At 34.1% G+C, this 16,142-nt stretch overlaps 1 protein-coding gene across 3 annotated transcripts in view; it reads left to right on the top strand.

Annotated features, from left to right (window-relative positions):
* Window positions 1-9,072: 9,072 nt before the first annotated feature.
* The window catches only part of LOC118181427 (uncharacterized), an 83,629-nt gene continuing 76,559 nt past the window's right edge, over window positions 9,073-16,142 (top strand). Inside the window, exon 1 of one of the 3 annotated variants that reach the window (XM_085808750.1) lies at window positions 9,073-9,241. The gene's annotated coding sequence lies outside the window, so the exon portion shown is untranslated. Of the gene's footprint in view, window positions 9,242-9,267; window positions 9,349-15,274; window positions 15,431-16,142 lie in introns of those variants that run through there. The other 2 variants (XM_085808752.1, XM_085808751.1) reach the window with 2 other exon arrangements.

The raw sequence follows: 16,142 nt of genomic DNA, 5'->3' as shown, positions 1-16,142 counted from the left end.
AATTCCTTTGAGTTGGATTAAGCGTTTTGCTAAAAAAAAAAGCTATTGGCTGTCCATTTTGGGAGAAAACTGCGCCAATTGCGTAATCAGATGCATCCGCGGCAATTTCTAAATTTTGGTCCCCTTCTGGGAATTAAAGAACTGGGGCGTTAGTTAGGGCGTTTTTCAATTGTACAAAAGCCGTGTACGCCTCGGCTGTCCACGTGAATCTAGTTTTTTTCGTTTAAGAATTAATAAGGGTTCAACTATCTTCGCAAAATCTTTTATAAATACTCTATAATAAGAACACATTCCCAAAAAGGAGGATAGTTTCTTAGCTGTGTATGGAGGTGGTAACTCTTAATCACTACTATCTTGGAATTACCGGTCTCGATACCTTTATTTGATATTTTGTAATCTAGATACTGAAACTCCTTGGCAGCAAACTTGCACTTCTTCGGGTTTATCTTGAAGTCGGCCACATTTAACAAAGTAAAAACTTCTTCCAAATGTTTAATGTGTTCGTCTATCGCCTCGCTGGTGACTATAATGTCATCCAGGTAAATTATTGTACTTTTGCTTAAGACTGGCTTTAAATCGATATTCATAGCCTTCTGAAATGTATCAGGAGCTCCGCTTAAGCCAAACGGCATTTATAAAAAGGCCATAAACGTCCGATTTCGTAATGAAAGCTGTTTTTTCGACATCCTTGGGTTTCACAGCGATCTGAAAATAGCCTGACGTCAGGTCTAGTGTAATCACAAATTTAGAACGAATTTTTCAAATAATTTTATAAATTATCGGGAGGGAATACGTGGGGTACTTTGTAATATTGTTTAGCTTGCGGTAATTAACTGCAAACCTCCATGAGTTCGGGTCCGCTGGTAGTAAACCATTTTTCTTTCTACAGAGTATTACAATGAAATGTGTGATCTGAAAGAAATTTGAAATAACTTACCCCAAAGGATGACAATTCAAATAACACAAATCAATTAATATTTATTATATCTTTGACATCATTAAACTTTGAATAAGTATTACATAAATTAAGCAATTATCGGCCAGACAGTCGAATATCACTTCTACAATTTTGAAACGGAACATCTCGTACGAATTATGCGTTGTACTCAAATCAAAATAGATCTCACTCCATCAACGTGAAACAAAGTCTCAGTAACAAACAAAAGTCAAAATTTAACGGCAGAAATTGAGTTAGCTCGCTATACCAATATATTTTTCGAAAAAGAACAAGGCGAATTCTTAAATCATCAGGAAAGATTGAAGCACGTGCATACGAAGACTTCTCGAAGATTTTAAGTTGTAGAACATCATTACTTTTCGGCAGGTATTAGGTATATAGATCTATTTAGTTGAATCTTCCATTTCAATTTTTTACTAGAAGGAATACCATGGCTCTACATCCAGCAACGGAGATGGCAGTCAAAAACGAGAAGAAAGAAGAAAAATGGCACACGCATCAGCCGGGGTGAGGACAGCCAGAGCCGTCCTACACATTCGTACCCCAGCAGCAGTAGAAGGAAAAACCGGTTGTAACAATCAATTTCGACTTGTCATTCGACGGTCGCAGTTAGTACACCTGACGCTTTTACTATCCAGCATTTCCTTAATGTGTTGTCCAGGATATCTTTTAATTAAGGATCCTATACGGCTTAGACCGGACTGGAGGGATATTTCCCGTGTCTATGGCATGGGTAACGACCTAGCAGAAGCCAGGTTTTTCATCAAATAATTTATAAAAACTTCTTACCAGTCTTTCGACTTTTTCTTCAATTTCGAGATGATCGAGAGCCACCTCCGGCATTGCCCCCTCTTCTTCTTCCACAGCGTCCCTGTGTACCTGCAAAGCAGAATTCTCGAAATTAAGATCTGCGCTATCTGCGCATAAGAAATCAACCCCCACGTTGAGTGAAGTTAACAAATCCTTTACTACCAAAAAATTCACTTTTTGCACTTCGTTCTTTATTTGAACGTGCAACCCGATTTTTCCCATGCAGACGCATTGCTTTCCTTGGGCGTGTTGTCCCGTTGTTTTAAAGAGTCTATAGCGACGAAAATGCTTTTTAGAAAGATTTTGCGAAAGGAAACTACACTGAGCTCCTGTATCGAAAAGGGCGGTAGTCGGAACATCATTCAGTAAAATATGTATCTCCGACAAAGTCAAATTTTGTACCACTACCGTGTTCAAGTGGATTTCCTAGGGACGTTTCTTCCCACACTGGTACCGGGTCCTCTGTTTGATCACCGTGGTGAGTTTAACCTCTTCTTTTCCGCCCTTTGTTTCTGTTCCTTTTTATTTCTGAAAGCCCTAGATTGACCAGCGTTTTCTGTTATCGGATTTCTAACCTTTTCCCGTCTGCCGATAAGAATTCTGCTGAACTTTATGTTTCTACTGTGGGGAAAACCTTGAATACTGGCGAAAATGATTTACACGAACATTCTCTGCGGTTCATCTGCTTTGGAATTTTACTGCTAATTGGAACAAGTTCTCTAACGTCTGCGGGTTTCTCACTTCGAGAAAGTCCTGGACCGACGGGAGTAGACGCGGTAATATAACTTCAGTAAGATCGCTATCCGGCCATTTTCCAAATAGTAAACTGAAAATTTGGATTTTTTTAAGATAATCCGTTAAGTCTTCAAAATTCATTTGATACTTGCTAAAACAATTCTGACTCCAGCTTCGCGCGGTCATTCACAACTGGGAATGCTTTCAATAGCGCTGCTTTCAAATTTTCAAAATTTTAACTTTCCGAACCTGGATCACCCAACAAAAACTTGCAAATTCCTTTGTACTAACTGAGGGCTTAGCCTTTTAGGCTCGTAGTAGCTATGGTAATTTTCTGCAGCTGGCTCACTGGATATAAAGAAAAAGACAGGTCAGCTGCTTCAGGAAAGTCATCACCACGCCTTTGCCTTCGAATGTAGCGGCTGGCTTCATTGCAACTCGAATCGTTTCTATGATGAATCTGAATCCCTCCATCGGGTATGCTGAATTTTGAGGGACCTGAAAGGTCGGAGGTGTCAATGAAAGCTTCTCGTTTTCTAACGGCATAGTTCTTCACAATTTATTCGGAAGCCAAATATAGGGTTCCAACCTAGAATTTACAGCTATTTGTGTGGAACCTCAAGAACTGGTAAGCGAATAATCGCTTCAGCTCAGGAAACAGAAACGTAAACTCAAGAAGGGTTAATTACCCTTTGTTGCTCAAAATAAGGATTAACAGAAGTCCCTTTTCTCAGGACATACAGAGAGGGCTTGAACTCAAAAGTACTAAGAAAATCAAATTTAACTAACGCTTAACTAAAAGGATATAGCCGAAGCTATCAAAATTCTACAGGAGTTGGCCCCTAAATGCTAACTAAACGGCGAGGCTATCAAGGCTCTGAAATACGGCCGAGAGTAGTAATTGCTTAGAGAGAGTGTAGTCAAAACACAAACCCGCGCTAGTCAGAATCCCTGACTCTCTAACGAAGTCAGTGGAACTTCGATTTAAGTGCTGCTCTTCCTTCATTTGCATTCACTGCGATTCTAAAAACCCACTCTGGCAGGAAATTTGTAAGCTGAAATTTGAAGGGACAGGAAAGTAGCTTTAATTAAGGATAACTGTTAAAATCTTAGGATAAACCTTACAAACTTAATACCTTTTTCTCGTCATTGTTTCAGGAATGACCAATAATTTCTGCCCTTTCCCTAAACGGTCTTCTTGGCGTTTATACACCAGCTCGTTTTCTATTTTGTAAACAGTTTTCGGAGGACTTCTTTGAGCCTCTAACGCCACTAGGTCAAAAAGTGGTTTGTAAACCCTCTTCTGTCTCTTTACAAGTGACAGAAGAAGTTTGTCTCTTTACAAACGAGTCTTGTCTAATGAAAGAAGGAGTAGTTTCTTCACCTCTGTTTCGAGCAGAAGTAATTTTGCGCCTCTAAGTTATTTTGTTCGTGAAGAAGGATTGCTTACTTTTCCAGCGAAATTTCCTCTAGATTTCTAAAATTTCAATAGGTCTGTCATTTTCGCTTCTTTCCTGGCATTTTTCCGCGTTTTCAGTTTCGGACTGATATAGTTTCTGAGCCCGAGTCTCCATCGAGTTCACTTGAAAAAAAGGTCTTTCATTATGGTTTTTTTTTTTTTTTTTTCTAATTTTGCAGCCGTCCGGTTCTCTAGCAGATAACGTCCTTGATCAAGCTCATTTCGAATGACCTCTGCCTTTGTTATTATCCCTCTAAATTTTCTTTCAATTTCGACTTATGCTAAGGGTAAAAATTTGGCGCTGCAGTTTAACCCAGAGAGTTTCGCAAGTCAGTATTGAAGGAGTGATGTATTCATTGCAAATTACATCAATAGATGCTCCAGAATCCCACAACACTGGAACACTGAACCCGTTTACTTTAGCGACTGTTATGTATGGCGCTAAATAATCTTCATTCTCCTGCACTCTGTTAACAATAGCTGGTGATTAGAATTCTTTGTGTACTTTAAGGCACTGAGGCATTAAGTGGTCGGCGGAGCCACAAGTATATTACTTAAGACGTGTTTACGTATATCAAAATGATGTTTATTCTGATTTCAGAAGGATTCCTTTTTTTTGGAGGCATATGAAGCTTTCCTTCCGGACTAGCTATACTTTTGCGAATCTCAGAAACATGACTGATTTTTATTGCTCCTTTATGACTCCGAACTATGAACTAGAGTAAACTTTTTGCGGTGTTCACGTACGTTTTCACAGCCTTGTAATAATTCTGTAATTTATTTGGAGACGTTATCTTCTGCTATTCATCAATAACATCCTGATGCATTTCGAAATCTACTCGATGCTTCATTTGATCCGTTAGCATACGATCTTTTAAAAGTTCAAAATCTTTAATTACCAAACCTACGATTCATTCTTCAAACTAATTCCTTAATTCTAAGGCAAAATCCCTCCAGGTGATTTTAACGTTTTTTGAGATTGCGTAAATTGATGTAACTTTTCCTGGACTAAGTTTAAACCTTTTAAGCAGTATCCCTTTTACGTAAGCGTTATCATAAGCCTGCTGTTCTGGTTCCCGCACAATTAACTGAACTATGTCAGTTGGCAAAAGTGTCAATAGAACATAAACCCATTCCGATTGGTTTAGATTCGCACGCTTTGGATCAAATTGTGAATAATGTTTTGGAGATCAAAATGGTTTTTTTCTATAATTTTACTCATTCCCACCAGTTAATAGATCACTTCCGTTAGCGGCCTGCAATTTCATTTTTGGTTATTTAGAATTCTCTTTCATCTCTTCTAATATTTTCCTGTATCTCTTCCATTTCTCTTTTAATTTTATCGTATTCCTCTTTTACCCTCTCAAGCCTCACTGAAATGATATTTTCGAGCAGACTTTTCGCAAGTTCCTCCTCGTAGGCTACATTTCTCATAATCCAATATCTTAAGCTCAGTTTCGATCTTTTCTCCTAAATCTTCAGTCAAGATTTTTAAGATTCTCTTTTTTAAACAAATAGCAATTTCAACAATGAGGAGTAAAATTTAAGCCTTAATTTTTCACTATATATTCAACTAATATAAAGCACAAATTCCAGGTAATTTACACTATAATATGCACATGATGCAATCAATTGTATCTGGTCATCTTGAGGATTTATGATAATATAATGCACTTTACATTCAAATCATCAAAATTTCTAGGTATATTAAAGTGTGCATTCAGAGGTAAATTAAAAAATATATATAAATGCTCATAACTAAGTAACGATATAACAGTAGTTTACACATAAGATACTATAGGCTTCTAATCTTTTCCTTTAACACGTTCAAGTGAAAATTTTTTCAATTCTTATAATTCTTACACAAACTAACATTTTTTAATCCTTAACAGAAATTCTGTTGTATAAAACATTCAAGACGACTTGGAAATGGTATGTCAAAATGCCAGCTAAAATTTAGAACCTTCAGAATTATAATAATTCTTTCTTTCTTACACATTCAATTATATAAGCTTCTTTTTCAACAGAACTCATAATTATTTCAGACATTAAAAGATCTACTAACATAAACTCAAATTTCTAAAATTTATGTTCCTTTATTTGAAACATAAAACCAAAGCAACACATTTCTTTAAGCTTTACAGTAAACAATATTGACTAAAAAAACACTGATTTGTAAAAATTAAATTACAGAAATAATTTAAATTTCTTCACTGCCTCAGTATAAAAAATCCAAGGTACTTACCTGCTTGCTTTTGTAGACTTGGTGCCCTGGTTAGTCTGAAACAAGTAGATGCTGCATTTCCCAATTAGAAATTTTTATGGACGCTGATGGTTCCCGACAACTTAAAGCACTTTTCACAACATACACACTTTTCGAACACTGCTGGTCCCACATTTAAGCACCATGCTGTAGATCTTCGGACCTTGACATTCCGTCAAAACGTGAGATTAGCTGAATTTCGGAGCCTTCACTAAGACATTTACGGACACTGGGAGTCCTACCAAACTTAACAATGCTGAAGATCTGCCCCGCAAAATATGGAAGAGCTGAATTTTGGAGCCTGACGGTCATCTTCCCTTCACTAAAACATTTATGGACACTAGCTGTCCTACAAAAGATCTTCCGACTCTGTCTGTCCGGCAGAATTTAAGATGAGCTGTATTTCGGGAAGCCTGGCAGTCCTCTTCTTTACCCGGAATGGCTCCCACAGTGTTTTAGAATAAAATACAAGAGTTCTCGTTTGACTGCCAAACTGAGGCTGCTTCCTTAGATTTCATAGCGTAATGCTGCCACCAATAAATTTAAGCAGTATTTTGGAGCTTGTCTATCCTCTTCTTTACCCGGACTGACGCCCGCAGCCTGCTTCCGTAGATTTCTTATCCCACCGCTGCCACCAATAAATGTAAGCTGTAATATCGTCTAGCTTTCGGAATGGAAAACTAAGACCGGTTGTCTTTTTTTAGATTTATTTAAAAACTCAACATAGGCTTTATTGGTTAGCTAGAAAATAACATTTCAGTATTATTACAGAAGGGGGAAGACAACAGCTTTCCCAATGCGCAATGCGTCTTACTTTCTCGGCATATCTCAAACAAAAGTTACTTTTTCTTTTTTTACCAGATCAGTAACAGATATACCGCCAAGGAGTGTGTCCTTGACGAGTCTTCGTTCATCACTTTCACCGGCCCACGGCGGATTCTGGGGTTCGTTTCCAAGAGACCAGGACGTTCTCTAATGTCACATGTCATGTTGTTAATCTATATTAAGAATTTAAAAACTAAAGAACAGTAATTAACTAATAGGAGAACAGTGTAAAAAAAAAAAGCTCTAAAAAATTTCTTTTCATGAAAAATCGAATTAATTGCACTATACGTTACGGTTATTTAAAATTTTAGTTTTTAACCCTACCAATAATTCACAAGATAATGAATCTAACTCTAGTACTTTAATCAAAACTATTCATGTTCCCTTCCTTTGACTAACTGATGTCAAAAATAAGACAATTATTGAAACATTTCTGCAGATGATTTAATTATTATCCAGATATTTTAAAAAAAGTAAGTCTTTTTGTTTATTAAACAATTCAAAATAATATTCTTATTAACCATCACTTCAAACCTACAGAACTAAAGCAATACAATTTTATGATTATATAGTATCTTTTACATCACTGACATGTAACAATGTCATGACATGTATAAAAGTATAAATTTACAATAAAAGCTCCCTGTAACGACCATCCGTATTTCCGTACCATTTTGGTATTTAATGGAGGAGATTGCTTCACAAAGCATAATTATTAGTGATATTCATTTTCAATGTTTGTTCACTCAGAGATACTTAGCATAAGCATTTTCAGGGGTATAGTTCTTAAGGAAAGTTTTACTGTACTTCAAATAATTGTTTACATATTTTTAAATCATTTAAAAAGTACGTTTTGGCAGTATAATTTAAAAAATTACTCTTCTACTATAAACTAAAATTTAACTACTAAACTAAAATCTTTTAACGTAAATTAAATCAGCATTCAAAGCACAATATAAATAGCAGAAGACTAAACATCGTTACATATGAGAAAGCTAAGTTATAAATTGTTCGAGAAATTCAAAATAATGTCGCTGAATTCAAACTCGCCTAAATAAAGTTGATTGCATTTTTTATTGCATACGATTTATATATTCTGGATTACACGCAAATAAGTATGACATCGGTAGCATTTTAAAATTAATATATGCAAATCAATTTTTTTGAATTAAGGTGGATTTTATTCTTAAGCTGAAAGTTTCACAGTAGGGCTAAAATATCATTACGAAATATAGCATTCAGGTTAAAATAATTTTTACTTTTAATATCATATGTTTTGTTTTTGGCAAAGTACTGAAGGAGAACATACAGAAGGTGAAACATAAATGCCTACTATGTTTTCTTGAAAAATAGCTTCCAAATACTTTGAAAATCACTTACCATCGCTATTTTCACACAAATGTTTTCGTTTTCTTTTTTGTGCTTTCCGTAGAGTTTTATTTTACACTGATTGTTTCTGATCGTAATTTTTCCATCGTTTCGCAATAAATAAACTTATTTTTTAACAAGGCCTGGTTAATCCGAAGTTACCTGTACATTAGAAATTAGTTTCATCATTATACTTACTGTATATATTATGCAATATTATGAAATACAAAATTCTAATCCATTATATATATATTAAATTTACATCAATTTCGATACAATTTCGTTTATAACAATCGGTGATTACTTTTGTGGTCGATTTGTTGTTTCGCTTTCCTGCGGTAGGTTACCGAGGGCTCTGTAGCAGTTAACCACAGAAGTGACTTATTTTATTCATTTATTTACAGTGTAACTAAATTTTAGGTAATTTGTTTTCAGTTCATCTCATAAACAATCGTAATCAAGAATAACTCTGGTTTAACGGAAAATTATGTTTTCTGGAGAACTGTTTGCTTGTTTCTTCAGTCCAAATTTGAATCTTAAAAGGATTCTAATCATAATAATTTATTCACAAATGTCAGATTCGAGTGATAAAAATATGACGTCAAAGAGTGAAAGTTCATAAAATCTTTTACTTTGAGCATCAGTAGTTGCTCTTGAGGTAACTAAGAAGAATTGTCGTGACTTTTACGAGCTATCATCGTTGTTGACAGCTTTTCATGCCTCTTGAGATAGGTCCTGTGTTTTTGTGAGGAAATCTTATCTCTCATCTCCACCAGAAGATGTTTTCTAGAAGTTTCAAAAGGAATTTTTTAAAATAAAAATGGTAATGTATTCATTTGTTTTCGTCTCTAGATTAGTTCTCCTTAAATGGAAAAAAAACTTGAATTTCGAGTTGGGTTACTAATTTTTAATATTAACTCAACATGAAATGTGAGTATCTTATTTTTCCCCATTCTATTTGATCGATAACACTAGTATAGTAAAATTTAAAATTAAGTTAATATAAGACAAGGCAATTCTATGAAAAGGAGTTTTAAGCAAGAAGAGAATATCCAGTAATAAATATAGCTTATTAATAACGTATTTCTAAAAATTCTTACTAGAAGTAAAATATGTCAAATCTAAGCCTAATATTTAGCATTTAATATAAAATAACAAATGAAAGAGGAAATTTTTAACTCATATTTTTCACCTTTCCTTTTTTTTACACTTTTCCTTTAAATCAGAAGTTCGAGAGAAATGAGATTTATTTTAAACATTTTTCATGCATAAAATTTCTATTCTGAAATTATTTTTAAAACATTTTCTGAACAAAAATTAATTTAATTAAACAATTTTTTGTTCTCTCATACTAGATACTTACAAATTGCATCATAATATTTTCGAGAAGCATTTTGCGCTTGAAATTTAGAAAAGAGGAAGTATGCTGTCTGAATATGATGGCAAATACGGAAATGGTAAGCAGATTAAATTAAAAACAAGTAAAATTGCTTTAAAACATTCGGCTGGCACGTGAAAAATCAGTTTATTTTCTTGCAGGAAAAAACAGTTAAAATTTTACGGAAACCTGATTAAAATAGGAAAGAAAAGAAGAGCTGAGTGCAGAGTTTTCTTTCAGCATTCTTAATAACTCATATCGCTGATATTGACTTTCGGGTGGCAGAAAACATTCAACCACGATTTATCATTCCGTCACTTAAGTTTCTATTACGTTACGTCAGTATAAAGAAAATAGCAAGCACAATTACATTTCCATTTAGAATTTATATAATTAGTTCAAGATAAATAGTCCTTTCAAGTCATCCACAAAAAAGAATCTAAATTTAACAAGAGCTCCAATTTTGTTGGACGTATAATTTTGGGAGAAGCTGCAATTTAATTTATGATGCAAATGTTAAATAAAATAATTAACCTCATTTACTTTACTGTCGAATTTCATTCGAGAAACATGTAGTTATCATTTGAATAACCAGACATAAATTTTTCAGATTTAAACCCTGCATTTTAATTTTTCTTTTTAAATGATTGTACTGCCATTTAAGAACATTTAGTATATAATGCAATCATATCTTTTAATTTCCTGTTTCACATATATTATATTGAAAAAAGGATTACTTTGTCATTTTTAAATGTAAGCTAAAATGCAAGATTTTCACTTGAAACTTGAGATTATGATAAATTAAGTAAACTGTGATTAAAATTTCGCCTTTAATAAGAGCTACAGCCACTGCTTTCCATTGATAAGCTCGAAAAACAATTCCATATAAGAAATCTGGAGGAGTTTTCACTTAAGGCACTTCCCAACGTCTTGGATAACTTTGTTACATTTATTAAGATATAAACTAAAGTTCCTTTAATCAGATGAATTAGAGTCATATATTAATCTATGAGTAAGTTTGATATATCATCTTTTTAAAGCTAACGATTAGAACATAGAGAATAAAGTGTACACATCTTTGGCTTTTAGTTACCTAAGCTTACAGAGATTATACTTTTAACTAGTAAGATTTCGCTCTAGATATCGTCTGATATAACAACATGAAAATACTAAGACTTGGAACGTTGGATTCGGTGTTTCGACTTTCTCAATTACACTTTTGTATATAGGCAATGGCAAAGCACTAATTTGTTTTGGAAGGAGTATGTCCAACTCAGACATTACAAAAGAAGAGGATTCATGCTAACGTTACATACGTCAAGCTACTTAATCAGCCAATTCAGAGACAGAAATCAAGCGCATTATGGAAGTGGAATGTTTTCTGCTCTTTTCACTCAGTTGCCAATTGATCCGCAACGGTCTTTTCACCAAAGGGACTACGTACTAGGAAAATAATTTTGAATTGTAAGACTAACATGTATAATAAACATGTATAATTCTGCGGCAAAGTTATGAAAATTGGGGAGGGGTTAATAACAAGGATCATACCAAAATAAATAATCAAAACAAATTCAATAAATATTTTAATAGGAATCATAGTAAATAAATGCTTGATCAAAAATATCTCTTTCAGAAACAGCAGATGGGTAACAAAACATATTTTTTTCTTAGTTTTACATGTCGTTAATCATTTTGAAATTGTATAAAATTCCATTTTGGAATGACAGTTATCATATTTCATTTTTACGCAAACGGAAGCGTCTGAAATAAAAGTATTTCTTTGTAAATATTCTCGTTCTTTTTTTAAAAAATATAAAGTCCCAACGAAGGAACCACATATGTAATCACAAAATGAATAGTACAGACTGCACGGATCCTGTAGTGAATGACTGCAATGATACTGCTGAAATCACTGCAATTTCATTAGCTCTGTCTTTTATCGCTAAGCAGTGCAACAAAAGGTATATCGTTTAGTCAGATTTCTATAAGTGTATTAAGGTCACTGGAATCTTTCTCTGGCTACAGCAATTCATTGGCGTTAGAAGTGCTGAAATTAAAAATCTTCTCAAAATGGCTAAAATTTTGCGATATGCAAATGAATAATAAGCTGAGAAATGTGAAGCCAAAAGTAGAATGAAAGTTGACCAGAAATCGTAAGGTGGAAGATCTTTTTTGGCTCATTTGTAAATCGGTTAGTCTAGACACACCCAATCAACATTTGCTGAAAGGAGAAAGTATACCAATCTGGAAAAATTAAAGTGTTCTTCTTGCTGTACATCATATTTATTGAGCGTCTTTATTTTAATTAGTAACTATAAATATATTTCAACACCTCTGTAGTTCACTAAGTGGTTTTATCGAGGAAATCTCTCATTCCAAAGTTTTTAATTTTTTAAAAACTATCATGTTTTACAGTCTTTTGATGTTTGTTTCTTATGGCTACGCCTTTAGCAGTTTTATTGCGTTTTCAAGTTATTTTATTTATATACTTTTATTATTTTTAATTTGACACAAATGCGGTGCATTTCTCATCTCTACTTACGTTCAGTCTTCATGTTATTATTGTTGCGTGCGTACGGTTTCGTAATAGACTGAATGCACAAGTCCGATAATAGGTTAATAGAAATTAATTTTTTTATCAAAAGAAATATTTCAGAACACTGGAATTTTTCCCAGAAATATTCGTACAAGCGTTTACAATATCACACAGTATAATCAGTAGTTACATTTCAAACTACTAAGAACATTAAATACAACACTACGAAAAGGGCATTTAAAGAAAAAGTTAACTCGAATATCTCTTTACGCGAAACTAGAAAACTCGTAACAGCAGTAACTAAGCAACTGAGAGCAGATGCTCTCTCTTCGGCCTGAAATAGTTTCCAACCGGCCGCGAGATATTTCTCGTCCTTTTTGCTTCTGGAAATTGCTGGAAAACAATAAGAGGGTGGAATTACGGTTACAGCTAACATAGTGGTCAATTACATTTATTCAATTTCAATGCAAATTACCGAGATACCCATTTACTCAATGTTAAATGTACGTGCCTCTGGATTCCTACTTTTCCGGCATAGCTTTCTCTTACAATTTGTCTTGCGCTACATTACACAGAAAAATACAACAATTTGACTTGTAATTCTAATAAAATTACATATCAAAGTACAAAATTCGTAACATTATTAATGTTTTACTGCTCATGCTTACACTATAAGGTATTTCTCCAGCCTTCTTAGAGTGTCTTCGTGGTGTAGTGGTCTGCATGCTGGGCGCGTATTCCAGATGTCCGTGGTTCGATTCCTGGCGAAGGCGTTGCTCATTTTTCACTTCTGCTTCCAAAAATACATAATGTCTGTGGAGTGGCACCTGAACTAAATGATGATTCTCCACACCCAGGATTTGGCGATTGGGTCCCCTAAAAACCCCAGTCGCCTTTTAAAAGTGGGAGTATGTAAGGTATTTCTCCCGCCTTCTTAGCGTGCCTTCGTGGTGTAGTGGTCTGCCTGCTGGGCGTGTATTACAGAGGTCCGTGGTTCGATTCCCGGCGAAAACGTTGCGCATTTTTCAAGTCTCCTGTTTTCAAAATCCTAATGTCTCAACAACACGTAACTACGAAATCGTTAGGATTTAAGGATTTTAGTAATTATTACACTATATCAGTATCAAAAATTTTAATTTTACATCGAAGTCATCAAAATGTTAGAAAAAAATTTAATCTTCCCACCCCTAATTCATATACTTCATTGATTTATCTTTGACCGGCCACATCTTTTGGTGGTATAAAACTCGAACCAATCAACCAATCCAAAGGGTAAGGTACTAGTAGAAAAGCGGTTAAGATCGCAGCATTTTGTTGCTGACAGCTGATCTGGTCCTAAACTTAAAGCGGCTTCATGACTTATTTGTGAATCCTCCGTAATGATCTCATAAACGGACTCGTTTTGGTACCGACCTGGACTCTTATCACAGTCACACCCGCTTCCCCCCCTCCCCCATCGAAGTTACTTGAGTACAATACTGAATCAGGGAAAAATATATTTTTCTTTTATGATGTAGGTGTTATTTACCTATTTCTTGCGGAAGTTTCAACAATGTTTCGCGGAATCCTGGTTGGGAAAAGCTGCTCTAATTTAAGTAAGTCCTGTACCCTTTCCTTTCAGTACTGCGATTTACGGAATCTGGCTGCGCGGTGACAGCTCGAATCCAGGACAAGGGAGGAAAAGTTCCAAAAGCATCTGATTCCGTCCTTTTACATGCTGTTGTTCAAAATTAGAAATGAGCTTAGACAGCTTCATGCACTTTGAATTAAATAATTCATAACCAAAACTAATTCAGTTTCTTTAGAAGTTGAAGATGCTATTTTGTGAAATAAAACTGAACTATTGAGATTTTAAAAATAATAGCAGAATCCTACGCTAAATAGTCATAAATATCAGATGTTTTTAAGTTGTTTAATCTTGAACAATCGTATCAGGAGTTTTCAGAGCTCCTATTATATAAGCAAACAAAAATTTGGGAAAAATTTCAATAAATTAAACTTTTAAATTAATAAATTAAATTTTTTAAAAGGCGTAGGTGGCTATTTTATATATCAGTTTTATATAATGTTTCATAGAATTTACATAATAATATTTTCTTTTTACAAATTTTCTTACGTTTTAATACCTGTACGTAAAGTTCCCAAAATCTGAATTCGTGCTTGTTAATAAAATATTATTTTTGTAACTGCAGAACTGTGGTTATTAGGAATTCAGTTCAGTTCTTTCACGCTTAAATAACGTACCTAAACTAGGAAATAAACACCACAAATCAATGTGCCAAATAAACAATGTTCAGACCGAGCTTTTTGCCGACTTTTATCACTGATAGCTGTCCCATAATTTATTGCAGTATTTCAGATTAAAATTTCTCGTTTTTGATAAGTACCAAACTATATTCAATGCAAGAAATAATACCTTTCATGCTCTAACTGTATATTAAAGTACAAAAGCATTAATATATGTGTTTAGAAACTGTCTTCAATTTACTGAAAAAATATGCGCTGTAGTATATCGTTTGAGAATCACTTGCCATCCAGGAGTATAGAAACTCAAAAATACTTGTATTTTATATTTTGTAAACAGATTTAAAAGAAAAGGATGACATTTACGCATTCAAAAACATAATAGTAACTGAATTCTTAATCAGTTTCTTAAATTATCATTCTGTCGCCTAATGTGGATCAGCAAGTGCATTTATTTGCATTCATCGTCATTAATTCCGTATATGTCTTGCAACCAGTTGTTAATGATACGCTCTTCTGTTAAAAACTGATGCTACATAGGCTGGTAATTGCTGTGTGGGTCAGATAAGTGGAAAACGATAACGCTTATCTTCGTGCACGTTTAGTAGGGGGGAAAATATTATCTTCCATTTTAATTAATTTGCCACACACAGTTTGGTGATTATGATAATGTCGATGATGTAGCCTTCCGCAAGTGGATGCGCCAAAATGCTGCAAAATTTTCGACCGCTCATGTAATAATGACTGATGATAGAATTACGCAGTGAAAGGCAAAGTGGTTACGCTACACCAAATAAGATAGAATTACGGGCAAAGGCAAAAAAATATTTTCCCCGAAGAAGTAAAATCAATAGGTACGTAATCAAGACTTTTCATTGCTTTAATTTGCTATTAAAATTTGTATTTTCCTCAAGGTACTTATATACAGAAATGATTATTTTGTGCTAAATTAAATCTCAATGTCAAGGCATTTATTATTTACAAGACAAATCAAGAGAATGCAATCAAAACAAGTCCGTAGAATTTATGGCATGCTGTAATCGAAATGTACAAAGCTAAAAATGTCGAAAATAGATATTTTCGCTCCCCGAGTTTTAAAAATAGCATTCATATCTTTTCAAAAAGAGCTCCAAAGTAAATAAGCATTTGTTTAAAAAGTATACTCCTATGTTCAAATGTTCGGGGAAAATGGTTTTAGTTCCATCAAAAATGTAAAAAGTTATAACCTTGTTACCTTTGAAATAATATCTACTGAAGCATACACATCTCTATCGCTACGGTGCTCCTGACATTATTACACACATTCAAAGAATGGCTTTTTTTTTTTCCAATCTGCCGTCGGGCCGTTTTGGATTGCTAGAATAGCCTGAAAACATTGACTTAGTAGAACCATATTCATACGAGAGAACAGAGGATAGAGACGGTGAGAAATTTGGCAAATAAAGTGGTTATGACTTGGCGAGGATCTGTTTCTAAGCAAAAAAAAACACAAATTTCTTTGTTTGAATGTATTTGCATAAATTGAAACTTCAAGCTGCATTGTAAAAATATCACTGAATTCTGTTT

Source organism: Stegodyphus dumicola, chromosome X2 (assembly GCF_044657685.1).
Source record: "Stegodyphus dumicola isolate Sdum_Otavi_A_Nest chromosome X2, ASM4465768v1".
Classification (NCBI taxonomy): domain Eukaryota; kingdom Metazoa; phylum Arthropoda; class Arachnida; order Araneae; family Eresidae; genus Stegodyphus; species Stegodyphus dumicola.
The sequence above is the reverse complement of the archived record's forward strand: the minus strand, read 5'-3'. Positions and strand labels throughout refer to the sequence as shown.